Genomic DNA, 16,232 nt, shown 5'->3' with positions numbered 1-16,232 from the left:
CTGCTACTGCTATGCTATACACTTGCTCTTCTATTATGCGCCTTAGGATTGTCGGATCATAGGCAGCCTTTTTCACTGGGAGACTTTCTATTACTATTTTGAAAGTAGGCTCTTCCCACGGCGCGGAAGGAGTGTAATTTGGGTGTGGATGATCACCCTCTCTATCAAGAATCATGTTTTTTAAATGTAGTCTATTTAGGACTTTTCCTGCTCTTGCAACCCAAGAGTTTCCATTGTTTTGGCCTAGTCCAACCACCAAGGCCTGCCATACTGGGATTGGATCAGAAGAAATAATTATCTTACTGATAATTATAGCTGTCCTTTGTGATATTCTTTCTTGTAGAGAGGGCAAACCCGTCTCCAGTCTAAGAGTTTCAAGCCTGGTCCACATGGGGGCTCCCAGTGCAGCTCTCATAGCATTGTTTTGGGCAACTTCAAGCTTTTTCCACTGTTGGTGTGATAGATTTGTGAGTGCAGGTGCGGCATAATCGATCACTGATCTGACTGCCTGTACATAGTATGTGCGAAGGACTTGCAGATTGGCTCCTCCAGAAAGGGAGGTTAGCGACCTGAGGATTGCCGTCCGGGCCGCAGTTCGCTCTCTCAAGTAAGTGACCTCAGCATTAAAATTCATGTGTGTCCAGGATGATTCCTAGATACTGATAAGTGTCGACCCATTCAATTGGTTGACCCTGTACTGTGAGTTGGATGTTGGGCTTCGCTATTTTTATGGGCATGGCCTTTGACTTTGAGGGGTTGAGTTTGATCCCAATCTGTTTTGCCTCTTTACTGATGCAGTCTAAGCATTTGGGTGCAAGGCGCGCCGCATCCCTTCCTTTTATGATGATGATAAAGTCGTCCGCGTAGTTTAGCAGCCTGCAGTGATGTGGGAGTTTCAACCTCATTATTCTTTCCATTAAACAGTTGAAGAGAAGAGGGCTGAGAATACCTCCTTGCGGTGTACCATTTTCATGTCTTTTGTACTCAGAGACTGTGCCATGAAGTTTTACTCTTGATTCTCTGTTTATGAGACAGTTTTTGTCCAGGAGAGCAGGTTGCCTCTGACCTCTTTGTCAATGAGGCAGCAGAGAATAGCTGGGGCACTAGCCAGTTCAAAGGCTTTTTCGAGGTCCAGGAATATCAGCATTCCTGGTCTGTCATTCAAGTGGGCTAACAGAGTTGTAATACATTCCAATGTGCCACCCCTCTTCTATAGGCATACATATCATGGTGCAGTTCAGGCATTTTCCACTCCAGTCTGTTGAGTGCCATTCTGTCAGCCGTCTTGGCTGCACAGTTTTGGAGAGAGATGGGCCTGGGATTAGCTGGATCTTTGGGTTTTGGGATCGGCACTATGTCTGCTCTATTCCAAGCAGAAGGTCTAGTTTGAGAAGTCCAGGCTAAATTAATTAACCTAAGGTATGCAGCGTCTCCCTCTGGGCCGAGGTTTCTAATCATTTTATAGGTTATTTTGTCGGCTCCAGGGGATGTATCCTTGGAGTTTTTCTTAGCCCGATTGAGCTCATCCAGTGTGAAGGGGGCATTAGTGTCAGAGACTTCTTCACATGCTGTAAGGATTCTGTGCCACCTTTCTTCCTCTAGTCCGGTCTGTACTGCTAATACATCTGGTTGAAGTTGATTGTTGGCTGCTCTCTCTGCAAACCTGGTTGCCAGTACTTCGGCTTCCTGTTGAGGATCCTTGGGGTGTGGAGCTTTAAGTGTTTTATTCCCTTTGGCTCGGTGAATTTGCTGCCACATCTCTCCGAGAGAGGTGTGTTCATTCAGGTGTGAACACCATTCCAGCCACTTTTGTTCTTTTATTTGTCTGGTCTCTCGATGCACATGTTCCTTGACCTCACAAAGTAAGATCCTCTTGCGGTCACTTGGCTGCTTTTTGTATAGCTTTCTTGTTCTATTGAGTCTATGGTTGAGTTCTTTGACACGTTCGCAATAGTACCAATGATCTTTATGGTGTCCGATGGACTGTTTTTTCAGGTGGATTGAGTGGTTGGCTGCACTTTGAATCACTTTGACAAATTCTTGTTCTGCCTGATTAATGTCTTCGGGAAGATCATAGTTTCTTTGCCACTCTGAAATGAGGTTTTGAAATCGGTCCCAGTTTGCTAAAGCAAAGTTCCAGGCTTCAGATGGAGGCGGAGGTGGGGTGGGTAGGTCTAACTGAAGATCAATTTGGACCCCATAGTGGTCGCTTGTGAGTGTGGGCTCAACTGACCATGTTGCTGCATCTCTTAGGGAGGCTGAAACGAAGGGTAGGTCTAATCTGCCTCCTTGGATGTGGGTAGGTTCATTCTTGTTTAGGATTTGTATTTCTGGAAGCTGGTCCAGTAGATGTGTAATGATGAGGAATTGATTGATTGATGAAGATTAAGCCACCCAAAAGGTGGCACGGGCATGAATAGCCCATAAGTGGTGGCCCTTTTGAGCCATTACCAGTATCAAGAGATGATACTGGAGATCTGTGGAGGCGCAACTGCACCCTGCGTGACGGGAGATGTCTCCCGGACCTAATGGTGTGATGAGGAATTGATTGATTGATGAAGATTAAGCCACCCAAGAGGTGGCACGGGCATGAATAGCCCGTAAGTGGTGGCCCTTTTGAGCCATTACCAGTATCAAGAGCTCATACTGGAGATCTGTGGAGGCGCGACTGCACCCTGCGTGACAGGAGATGTCTCCCGGACCAAGTGGTGACCAGATGGTCTTGATGATTGATTGATTGATAAAGATTAAGCCACCCAAGAGGTGGCACGGGCATGAATAGCCCGTAAGTGGTACAATTTTTTTTTTCCCCAGTGTTCTGAGGTTGCATTTAACCATCAAGCTGTTATCGTGGGGGAGGATACTGCTTCACAGTCTTTATGAGGGTGTCCGGCTGCTGGACACCTTTGTTGACCAGGAGAGTGGCTGTGTTGATGGCTTCAGGGTGGCCACTGCATGATTCAGGAACTCTTAAAGCTCTTCTAAGGTCATTGGTTGCTTCACATTCCAGAAGATAGTGAAGTAATGGCTTTTCTGTGACAGTTTGGCAGAAGATGCACTCTCTCTGTCGGGGTTCACCAATCTCCCAGTTGCATCTGTAACCTAGACGTAGTCTATATAGCCTAACTGCTATTTCCCTGTGGATTCCTTTTGGGATATTTAACCTTTCTAATTTGGTTGCCTGAAGATACCATGTTGCAGATGGCGAACCTTCAGCTATTCTCTGGTGTAGGTAGGCTTTGTTGAGATGTGAGAGTTTTTTGGTGATGATGTTTTTTATGTTCTCTAGGCTGGGTTGAATTGTTTTATGTATCACTGGATGACGAGTTGCCAATTTATCAATTTCATCAGCTTTTTCATTTAATGGGATTCCAATATGGGATGGGATCCAGTTTAAAGTTATGTTGAGGCCTTTGCCTTTAGCGACTGCTCCTTGATACAAAATGGTGGTAATTATTTCCACATTATCTTTCCACTGTTTTTGTCCTAGTATTTGAAGTGCAGCTTTTGAGTCTGTGTGTATGATTGCATTTTGAGTGTTTTGTGCAATCACATATGCGAATGCCTGTTGTATGGCGAACAGCTCAGTTTGGGTTGATGATACTAGTCCTCCCAGTCTCCAATATGCCTGAACGCTGGTCGTGCAAAGAGCAGCGCCAGCACTCTCATTTTCTGTGTCCACCGATCCGTCTGTGAAGATGTGGGTGGCTCCTGCTACTGCTATGCTATACATTTGCTCTTCTATTATGCGCCTTAGGACTGTCGGATCATAGGCAGCCTTTTTCATTGGGAGACTTTCTATTACTATTTTGAAAGTAGGCTCTTCCCACGGCGCGGAAGGAGTGTAATTTGGGTGTGGATGATCACCCTCTCTATCAAGAATCAGGTTTTTTAAATGTAGTCTGTTTAGGACTTTTCCTGCTCTTACAACCCAAGAGTTTCCATTGTTTTGGCCTAGTCCAACCACCAAGGCCTGCCATACTGGGATTGGATCAGAAGAAATAATTATCTTACTGACAATTGCAGCTGTCCTTTGTGATATTCATTCTTGTAGAGAGGGCAAACCCGTCTCCAGTCTAAGAGTTTCAAGCCTGGTCCACATGGGGGCTCCCAGTGCGGCTCTCATAGCATTGTTTTGGGCAACTTCAAGCTTTTTCCACTGTTGGTGTGATAGATTTGTGAGTGCAGGTGCGGCATAATCGATCACTGATCTGACTGCCTGTACATAGGATGTGCGAAGGACTTGCAGATTGGCTCCTCCAGAAAGGGAGGTTAGCGACCTGAGGATTGCCTTCCGGGCCGCAGTTCGCTCTCTCAAGTAAGTGACCTCAGTATTAAAATTCATGTGTGTGTTCAGGATGATTCCTAGATACTGATAGGTGTCGACCCATTCAATTGGTTGACCCTGTACTGTGAATTGGATGTTGGACTTCGCTATTTTTATGGGCATGGCCTTTGACTTTGAGGGATTGAGTTTGATCCCAATCTGTTTTGCCTCTTTACTGATGCAGTCTAAGCATTTGGGTGCAAGGCGCGCCGCATCCCTTCCTTTTATGATGATGACAAAGTCGTCCGCGTAGTTTGGCAGCCTGCAGTGATGTGGAAGTTTCAACCTAATTATTCTTTCCATTAAACAGTTGAAGAGAAGAGGGGCTGAGAATACCTCCTTGCGGTGTACCATTTTCATGTCTTTTGTACTCAGAGACTGTGCCATGAAGTTTTACTCTTGCTTCTCTGTTTATGAGACAGTTTTTGGTCCAGGAGAGCAGGTTGCCTCTGACCTCTTTGTCAATGAGGCAGCAGAGAATAGCTGGGGCACTAGCCAGTTCAAAGGCTTTTTCGAGGTCCAGGAATATCAGCATTCCTGGTCTGTCATTCAATTGGGCTAACAGATTTGTAATACATTCCACTGTGCCAACTCCTCTTCTATAGGCATACATATCATGGTGCAGTTTAGGCATTTTCCACTCCAGTCTGTTGAGTGCCATTCTGTCAGCCGTCTTGGCTGCACAGCTTTGGAGAGAGATGGGCCTGGGATTAGCAGGATCTTTGGGTTTTGGGATCGGCACTATGTCTGCTCTATTCCAAGCAGAAGGTCTAGTTTGAGAAGTCCAGGCTAAATTAATTAACCTAAGGTATGCAGCGTCTCCCTCTGGGCCGAGGTTTCTAATCATTTTATAGGTTATTTTGTCGGCTCCAGGGGATGTATCCTTGGAGTTTTTCTTAGCCCGATTGAGCTCATCCAGTGTGAAGGGGGCATTAGTGTCAGAGACTTCTTCATATGCTGTAAGGATTCTGTGCCACCTTTCTTCCTCTAGTCTGGTCTGTACTGCTAATACATCTGGTGGAAGTTGATTGTTGGCTGCTCTCTCTGCAAACCTGGTTGCCAGTACTTCGGCTTCCTGTTGAGGATCCTTGGGGTGTGGAGCTTTAAGTGTTTTATTCCCTTTGGCTCGGTGAATTTGCTGCCACATCTCTCCGAGAGAGGTGTGTTCATTCAGGTGTGAACACCATTCCAGCCACTTTTGTTCTTTTATTTGTCTGGTCTCTCGATGCACATGTTCCTTGACCTCACAAAGTAAGATCCTCTTGCGGTCACTTGGCTGCTTTTTGTATAGCTTTCTTGTTCTATTGAGTCTATGGTTGAGTTCTTTGACACGTTCGCAATAGTACCAATGATCTTTATGGTGTCCGATGGACTGTTTTTTCAGGTGGATTGAGTGGTTGGCTGCACTTTGAATCACTTTGACAAATTCTTGTTCTGCCTGATTAATGTCTTCGGGAAGATCATAGTTTCTTTGCCACTCTGAAATGAGGTTTTGAAATCGGTCCCAGTTTGCTAAAGCAAAGTTCCAGGCTTCAGATGGAGGCGGAGGTGGGGTGGGTAGGTCTAACTGAAGATCAATTTGGACCCCATAGTGGTCGCTTGTGAGTGTGGGCTCAACTGACCATGTTGCTGCATCTCTTAGGGAGGCTGAAACGAAGGGTAGGTCTAATCTGCCTCCTTGGATGTGGGTAGGTTCATTCTTGTTTAGGATTTGTATTTCTGGAAGCTGGTCCAGTAGATGTGTAATGATGAGGAATTGATTGATTGATGAAGATTAAGCCACCCAAAAGGTGGCACGGGCATGAATAGCCCATAAGTGGTGGCCCTTTTGAGCCATTACCAGTATCAAGAGATGATACTGGAGATCTGTGGAGGCGCAACTGCACCCTGCGTGACGGGAGATGTCTCCCGGACCTAATGGTGTGATGAGGAATTGATTGATTGATGAAGATTAAGCCACCCAAGAGGTGGCACGGGCATGAATAGCCCGTAAGTGGTGGCCCTTTTGAGCCATTACCAGTATCAAGAGCTCATACTGGAGATCTGTGGAGGCGCGACTGCACCCTGCGTGACAGGAGATGTCTCCCGGACCAAGTGGTGACCAGATGGTCTTGATGATTGATTGATTGATAAAGATTAAGCCACCCAAGAGGTGGCACGGGCATGAATAGCCCGTAAGTGGTACAATTTTTTTTTTTCCCAGTGTTCTGAGGTTGCATTTAACCATCAAGCTGTTATCGTGGGGGAGGATACTGCTTCACAGTCTTTATGAGGGTGTCCGGCTGCTGGACACCTTTGTTGACCAGGAGAGTGGCTGTGTTGATGGCTTCAGGGTGGCCACTGCATGATTCAGGAACTCTTAAAGCTCTTCTAAGGTCATTGGTTGCTTCACATTCCAGAAGATAGTGAAGTAATGGCTTTTCTGTGACAGTTTGGCAGAAGATGCACTCTCTCTGTCGGGGTTCACCAATCTCCCAGTTGCATCTGTAACCTAGACGTAGTCTATATAGCCTAACTGCTATTTCCCTGTGGATTCCTTTTGGGATATTTAACCTTTCTAATTTGGTTGCCTGAAGATACCATGTTGCAGATGGCGAACCTTCAGCTATTCTCTGGTGCAGGTAGGCTTTGTTGAGATGTGAGAGTTTTTTGGTGATGATGTTTTTTATGTTCTCTAGGCTGGGTTGAATTGTTTTATGTATCACTGGATGACGAGTTGCCAATTTAGCAATTTCATCAGCTTTTTCATTTAATGGGATTCCAATATGGGATGGGATCCAGTTTAAAGTTATGTTGAGGCCTTTGCCTTTAGCGACTGCTCCTTGATACAAAATGGTGGTAATTATTTCCACATTATCTTTCCACTGTTTTTGTCCTAGTATTTGAAGTGCAGCTTTTGAGTCTGTGTGTATGATTGCATTTTGAGTGTTTTGTGCAATCACATATGCGAATGCCTGTTGTATGGCGAACAGCTCAGTTTGGGTTGATGATACTAGTCCTCCCAGTCTCCAATATGCCTGAACGCTGGTCGTGCAAAGAGCAGCGCCAGCACTCTCATTTTCTGTGTCCACCGATCCGTCTGTGAAGATGTGGGTGGCTCCTGCTACTGCTATGCTATACATTTGCTCTTCTATTATGCGCCTTAGGATTGTCGGATCATAGGCAGCCTTTTTCATTGGGAGACTTTCTATTACTATTTTGAAAGTAGGCTCTTCCCACGGCGCGGAAGGAGTGTAATTTGGGTGTGGATGATCACCCTCTCTATCAAGAATCAGGTTTTTTAAATGTAGTCTGTTTAGGACTTTTCCTGCTCTTGCAACCCAAGAGTTTCCATTGTTTTGGCCTAGTCCAACCACCAAAGCCTGCCGTACTGGGATTGGACCAGAAGAAATAATTATCTTACTGATAATTGTAGCTGTCCTTTGTGATATTCTTTCTTGTAGAGAGGGCAAACCCGTCTCCAGTCTAAGAGTTTCAAGCCTGGTCCACATGGGGGCTCCCAGTGCATCTCTCATAGCATTGTTTTGGGCAACTTCAAGCTTTTTCCACTGTTGGTGTGATAGATTTGTGAGTGCAGGTGCGGCATAATCGATCACTGATCTGACTGCCTGTACATAGTATGTGCGAAGGACTTGCAGATTGGCTCCTCCAGAGAGGGAGGTTAGCGACCTGAGGATTGCCGTCCGGGCCGCAGTTCGCTCTCTCAAGTATGTGACCTCAGCATTAAAATTCATGTGTGTGTCCAGGATGATTCCTAGATACTGATAGGTGTCGACCCATTCTATTGGTTGACCCTGTACTGTGAGTTGGATGTTGGGCTTCGCTATTTTTATGGGCATGGCCTTTGACTTTGAGGGGTTGAGTTTGATCCCAATCTGTTTTGCCTCTTTACTGATGCAGTCTAAGCATTTGGGTGCAAGGCGCGCCGCATCCCTTCCTTTTATGATGATGACAAAGTCGTCCGCGTAGTTTAGCAGCCTGCAGTGATGTGGAAGTTTCAACCTCATTATTCTTTCCATTAAACAGTTGAAGAGAAGAGGGCTAAGAATACCTCCTTGCGGTGTACCATTTTCATGTCTTTTGTACTCAGAGACTGTGCCATGAAGTTTTACTCTTGCTTCTCTGTTTATGAGACAGTTTTTGGTCCAGGAGAGCAGGTTGCCTCTGACCTCTTTGTCAATGAGGCAGCAAAGAATAGCTGGGGCGCTAGCCAGTTCAAAGGCTTTTTCGAGGTCCAGGAATATCAGCATTCCTGGTCTGTCATTCAAGTGGGCTAACAGAGTTGTAATACATTCCACTGTGCCAACCCCTCTTCTATAGGCATACATATCATGGTGCAGTTTAGGCATTTTCCACTCCAGTCTGTTGAGTGCCATTCTGTCAGCCGTCTTGGCTGCACAGCTTTGGAGAGAGATGGGCCTGGGATTAGCTGGATCTTTGGGTTTTGGGATCGGCACTATGTCTGCTCTATTCCAAGCAGAAGGTCTAGTTTGAGAAGTCCAGGCTAAATTAATTAACCTTAGGTATGCAGCGTCTCCCTCTGGGCCGAGGTTTCTAATCATTTTATAGGTTATTTTGTTGGCTCCAGGGGATGTATCCTTGGAGTTTTTCTTAGCCCGATTGAGCTCATCCAGTGTGAAGGGGGGGGGGGGGCATTAGTGTCAGAGACTTCTTCACATGCTGTAAGGATTCTGTGCCACCTTTCTTCCTCTAGTCCGGTCTGTACTGCTAATACATCTGGTGGAAGTTGATTGCTGGCTGCTCTCTCTGCAAACCTGGTTGCCAGTACTTCGGCTTCCTGTTGAGGATCTTTGGGGTGTGGAGCTTTAGGTGTTTTATTCCCTTTGGCCCGGTGAATTTGCTGCCACATCTCCCCGAGAGAGGTGTGTTCATTCAGGTGTGAACACCATTCTAGCCACTTTTGTTCTTTTATTTGTCTGGTCTCTCGATGTATATGTTCCTTGACCTCACAAAGTAAGATCCTGTTGCGGTCATTTGGCTGCTTTTTGTATAGCTTTCTTGTTTTGTTGAGTCTATGGTTGAGTTCTTTGACACGTTCGCAATAGTACCAATGATCTTTATGGTGTCCGGTGGACTGTTTTTTTCTGTGGGATTGAGTGGTTGGCTGCACTTTGAATCGCTTTGACAAATTCTTGTTCTGCCTGATTAATGTCTTCGGGAAGATCATAGTTTCTTTGCCACTCTGAAATGAGGTTTTGAAATCGGTCCCAGTTTGCTAAAGCAAAGTTCCAGGCTTCAGATGGAGGCGGAGGTGGGGTGGGTAGGTCTAACTGAAGATCAATTTGGACCCCATAGTGGTCGCTTGTGAGTGTGGGCTCAACTGACCATGTTGCTGCATCTCTTAGGGAGGCTGAAACGAAGGTTAGGTCTAATCTGCCTCCTTGGATGTGGGTAGGTTCATTCTTGTTTAGGATTTGTATTTCTGGAAGCTGGTCCAGTAGATGTGTAATGTGTATGCCGGCTTCATTTGTTTTGTTCGAGCCCAGTGCCAATCGATGATGGGCATTAAAATCTCCACAAATGATTGTGTTTGTTGTTGTCGCGTGTCCAAATAACACAGAGAGATCCATTTCGGCTTGTGGAGACCTGTACACATTAAACACTTCAAGTTCGTCGTGTCTTAGCTCAATGGTGACTCCCATTACCTCTGTCCCTGCTCCACAATTGGGTGGGCTGGTTATGGATTTGGAGATCAGGTCACATTTTACATACATTGCACATCCCCTGGATTGCCCATTGATCCATGGAAGGAAGAAGCCTCGATAGCCTGAGATTTTAGGTTCTAATCCGGCTCGAAGCAAGCTCTCCTGTAGTATCAGGATGTCTATGCCTTTGGTTGCTGCTATGCATTGCAAGTGTTGCAATTTAGTGCGCAGTCCTTGCGCATTCCATTGCAGGATCTTTAGAATTCTAGGTTCTTGGAATGTCCTGGTCTTGATGAGGAATGATGATGATAAAGATTAAGCCACCCAAGAGGTGGCACGGGCATGAATAGCCCGTAATTGATGAGGAAGTAGACGCAGGCAATAAATAGGCAAGAGAGAGGTGAGAATTAAAGTAAGGTGTAGTAGAGGGGGATAGTAGTAGGAATAAGAACTGCAGAGGGCCTATTGGCCCATACGAGGCAGCTCCTATTATAAGCACCGAATGAGGAGATAGTAATAGGAATAAGAAGAGGATAGTAAGGGAACGTAAGAGAAAACAATGACCATAAAAAAGAGAGAAAGAAAAATGGTAAGGGTAAGCTTATGTTAAGTCACGTTTATTAGAAAGATAAGAGAATTTGAGTATAGACTGTGAAAGGGAAGAGTCCACAGCAACAAAGCCAGGACTCAAGTTCATGTTGGGTACATTGTGTATTAGAGCTGATTCAACAAGACGGAGTCTGTGTAGAGGCAGGAAAGATTATTTTGGAGGAGACCAATCAATAGGATGACTGCAATCCCTCACATGACAGAAGAGAGCATTGTTAGTGTCTGCAGACTTAACACTTCTCTTGTGTTCTTTAAGTCTGTCATTCAGTGTACGGCCAGTTTCGCCAAAGTATTGGAGAGGACATGACGAACAGGAAATAGAGTAAACACAAGCAGCATTAGATTCAGATTCAGATTCAGATGTTTATTCAGGTAAGGTATATACATACAAGTGATGTTACATTAATGGATTGATATAGAGATAGAGCTAGTACATACAATGCCTAAAGCCACTATTACGCAATGCGTTTCGGGCAAGAAGAAGCAGGAGGAGCAGTGTGGAGCAGATTAGAAGCAGATTAGAAGCAGGAGGAGCAGTGTGAACTAGATTGCTACAAAGTGTGTTAGTTTGTCGAAACGCGAGCTTTAAGTCAAGAGGACGAAAGGTATTGGTAAAAGTTTTGAGTTCAGATATGAAAGGAAGGCATAGTACAGTGCTACTAGTGCAACCCGCTCTCGCACAAGACAGCACATATGTGACTTAATGCTTAAAGTCCATATGTTGAATATGAATTAGTACATATGTGGTATATTCCCAGTTACATTTTTTCCAAGGCTCCAAACTCTTCCTCACGTACCAATTTATGTCTCACAGTACCCGTCCATCGCAATAGACAGCAGAATAGTCGTGATTGGTTCAATTATAATGAAAAATAGTAGTTTTCAAATCCCACATGGGTTGTGAAATTTACCTTTTGTTGTCCATGCTCTTAAAAATATTACAGATCAGCTACATTTTATGCTCTTAAAAATATTACAGGTCAGCTACATTTTATTGAAGGTTCGTTGTTTTGTTTTGAGAAATATTAGGGTTTCTTAGTAAATTATAATAAGCCCTAAAAATTATTACATAGAATAATAGTGCTTCACCAATCAACATTATATACACTAGTCTGTGCTTTAAAAATCTTTAAAGAATGTATTGTAGGAACGTCAACAGAAAACGATGTTACGTTGGAATGTCTACGGGGTAAACTACTGCAAACATGATGGTATAGTATCTACTACCTACTGTATTCACCTAGTTGTTGTGTTTGAGGGGTTGAGCATTGCTCTTTCGGTCTGCCTCTCAACTGTTTACTAACTCCTTTTTTTCCACCACACACACACACAATGTTATGAGGAAAGAGAGGGAAGGAAGAGGTGGGGGTGGTGTAGCTCTGCTGGTAAGAAAAGGCTGGGATTTTGAGGAGATGGATATTCAGGGCTGTGAAGGTTTCAGTGACTACATAGCAGGTACTGTAACAAATGGAGGGAAAAAAATTATAGTCGCAGTCATATATAATCCACCACCAAATGACAGAAGACCTAGACAGGAATATGATAGAAACAACATGGCCACTATTAACATAATAGAAAGAGCAGCTTCTGTTGCTAGCAGGAATGGATATGGATTACTAATTATGGGAGACTTCAACCATGGGAAGATAGATTGGAAGAACAGAGACCCGCATGGAGGACCAGAAACATGGAGAGCTAAGCTGCTGGACGTGGCAACAAGAAACTTTCTAAGCCAGCACACCAAAGAACCAACAAGAATGAGAGGAGAAGATGAACCAGCAATGCTTGATTTGATATTTACCCTAAATGAATGGGATATAAGGGAAGTTAAGATGGAAGCGCCCTTGGGAATGAGTGACCACAGTGTATTGAACTTTGAGTACTTGGTAGAGCTAGGACTTATCTCCCCCAAAAAAGAACTAGGAATCAAAAGGCTGGCATACCGAAAGGCGAATTATGAACAGATGAGAAGTTTCCTAAGTGAAATACCTTGGGACACAAACCTCAGAGACAAGTCTGTACAGGGTATGATGGACTATGTTACCCAAAAGTGTCAGGAGGCAGTAAACAGGTTCATCCCGGCCCAAAGGGAAAAATCCGAGAAGCAACAGAAGAATCCATGGTATAATAGGGCATGTATCGAAGCGAAGAAACTGAACAAAAAGGCGTGGAGGAACTTCCGGAATAACAGAACACCAGAAAGCAGAGAGAGATACCAGAGAACCAGGAATGAGTACGTCAGGGTGAGAAGAGAAGCAGAGAAAAATTTTGAAAATGATATAGCAAACAAAGCCAAGACTGAACCAAAGCTACTCCACAGTCACATCAGAAGGAAAACAACAGTGAAAGAACAGGTACTGAAACTTAGAACAGGCGAGGACAGGTATACAGAGAATGACAGAGAGGTGTGTGAGGAACTCAACAAGAGGTTCCAGGAGGTCTTCACAATAGAACAGGGTGAGGTCACTGTGCTAGGAGAAAGGGAGGTAAACCAGGCGGCCTTGGAGGAGTTCGAAATTACGAGAGAGGAGGTCAAGAGACACCTGCTGGATCTGGATGTTAGAAAGGCTGTTGGTCCAGATGGGATCTCACCATGGGTACTGAAAGAGTGTGCAGAGGCACTTTGCTTGCCACTCTCCATAGTGTATAGTAAGTCACTAGAGACGGGAGACCTACCAGAAATATGGAAGACGGCGAATGTGGTCCCAATATACAAAAAGGGCGACAGACAAGAGGCACTGAACTACAGGCCAGTGTCCTTGACTTGTATACCATGCAAGGTGATGGAGAAGATCGTGAGAAAAAACCTGGTAACACATCTGGAGAGAAGGGACTTCGTGACAAATCGCCAACATGGATTCAGGGAGGGTAAATCTTGCCTTACAGGCTTGATAGAATTCTACGATCAGGTGACACAGATTAAGCAAGAAAGAGAGGGCTGGGCGGACTGCATTTTCTTGGATTGTCGGAAAGCCTTTGACACAGTACCGCATAAGAGGCTGGTACATAAGCTGGAGAGACAGGCAGGTGTAGCTGGTAAGGTGCTCCAGTGGATAAGGGAGTATCTAAGCAATAGGAAGCACAGAGTTACGGTGAGGGGTGAGACCTCCGATTGGCGTGAAGTCACCAGTGGAGTCCCACAGGGCTCTGTACTCGGTCCTATCTTGTTTCTGATATATGTAAATGATCTCCCGGAGGGTATCGATTCATTTCTCTCAATGTTTGCGGACGATGCTAAAATTATGAGAAGGATTAAAACAGAAGAGGACTGTTTGAGGCTTCAAGAAGACCTAGACAAGCTGAAGGAATGGTCGAACAAATGGTTGTTAGAGTTTAACAAAACCAAATGTAATGTAATGAAGATAGGTGTAGGGAGCAGGAGGCCAGATACAAGGTATCATCTGGGAGAGGAAATTCTTCAGGAGTCAGAGAAGGAAAAAGACTTGGGGGTTGATATCACGCCAGACCTGTCTCCTGCAGCACATATCAAGCGGATAACATCAGCGGCATATGCCAGGCTGGCCAACATACGAACGGCATTGAGAAACTTGTGTAAAGAATCATTCAGAACTTTGTATACCACATATGTCAGGCCAATCCTGGAGTATGCAGCCCCAGCATGGAGTCCATATCTAGTCAAGGATAAGACTAAACTGGAAAAGGTTCAAAGGTTTGCCACCAGACTAGTACCCGAGCTGAGAGGTATGAGCTACGAGGAGAGACTACGGGAATTAAACCTCACTTCGCTGGAAGACAGAAGAGTTAGGGGGGACATGATCACCACATTCAAGATTCTGAAGGGGATTGATAGGGTAGATAAAGACAGTCTATTTAACACAAGGGGAACACGCACAAGGGGACACAGGTGGAAACTGAGTGCCCAAATGAGCCACAGAGATATTAGAAAGAACTTTTTTAGTGTCAGAGTGGTTGACAAATGGAATGCATTAGGGGGTGATGTGGTGGAGGCTGACTCCATACACAGTTTCAAGTGTAGATATTACAGAGCCCGATAGGCTCAGGAATCTGTACAACTGTTGATTGACGGTTGAGAGGCGGGACCAAAGAGCCAGAGCTCAACCCCCGCAAACACAACTAGGTGAGTACAACTAGGTGAGTACACACACACACACACACACACACACACACACACACACACACACACACACACACACACACACACACACACCAGGAAGCAGCCCGTGACAGCTGACTAATTCCCAGGTACCTATTTACTGCTAGGTAACAGGGGCCTTCAGGGTGAGAGAAACTTTGCCCATTTGTTTCTGCCTGGTGCAGGAATCGAACCCGGGCCACAGAATTACGAGTCCAGCGCGCTAATTACCAGGCTACCAGGACCCCCTGGTAGCCTGGGTAGCCTGAAGGATGGGTATAGGGGCCAATACGACCTGTTAAGTGGGTAAGGGGTCCATACCACTTCGAGGATGGATCTGGGCCCAATAAATACCAATAGGATAGGTACGGGGTCCACTACCACACACAGGATGTGAATGGGGTCCACTACCGCCTGCAGGATGGGTATGGGGTCCCCTACTGCCCACAGGATGAGTATGGGAGTCCGCTACCGTCAACAAGATGGGTATGGGGGTCCACTAGCACCCCACAAGATGGGTAGGGGGTCCACTACCACCCACAAGATAGGTATGGGGTCCGCTACCACCAACAAGATGGGTATGGGGTCCACTACCACACTCAGGATGGGTATCGGGTCTATTACCAACCACAGGATGGGTATGGGGTCCACTACCACCCACATGATTGGTATGGGGTCCACTACCATCCACAAGATTGGTATGCGGAACACTACCACACACAACATGGGTATGGGGTCCACTTCCACCCACAAGATAGGTATGGGGTCCACTACCACCCACAAGATGGGTATGGGGTCCATTACCACCCACAAGATGGGTATGGTGTGCACTACCACCGACATGATGGGTATGGGGTCCACTAACACCCAAAAGATGGGTATGGGGTACACTACCGCCCACAAGATGGGTATGGGGGTCCACTACGGCCCATAAGATGAGTATGGGGTCCACTACCATCCACAAGATTAGTATGGGGTCCACTACCGCCTACAAGATGGGTATGGGGTCCACTACCACCTACAACATGGTTATGGGGTCCACTACCACCCACGGGAAGGGTATAGGGTCCACTACCACCAACAAGATGGGTATGGGGTCCACTACTACCCACAGGATGAGTATGGGGGGTCCACTACCACCACCGACAAGATGGGCATGAGGTCCACTATCAATCACAAGACGGGTATGGGGACCATTACCACACACAGGATGAGTATAGAGTCCACTACCAACCACAAGATGGGTATGGGGTCTACTACCACCCACAGGATGAGTATGGGGTTTACTACCACCGACAAGATGGGTATGGGGTCCAGTACCACCCACAGGATGAGTATGGGGTCCACTACCACCGACAAGAGGGGTATTGGGTCCAGTACCATCCACAAGATGAGTATCAGATCCACTACCACCGACAAGATGGGTATGGGGTCCACTACCACCCACATGATAGGTATGGGGTCCACTACCCACCCACAAGATGGGTATGGGGTCCACTACCACCGACATGATGGG

The sequence above is a fragment of the Procambarus clarkii genome, chromosome 19 (assembly GCF_040958095.1).
Source record: "Procambarus clarkii isolate CNS0578487 chromosome 19, FALCON_Pclarkii_2.0, whole genome shotgun sequence".
Taxonomy (NCBI): Eukaryota; Metazoa; Arthropoda; class Malacostraca; order Decapoda; family Cambaridae; genus Procambarus; species Procambarus clarkii.
This window is presented reverse-complemented; position numbering follows the sequence as displayed.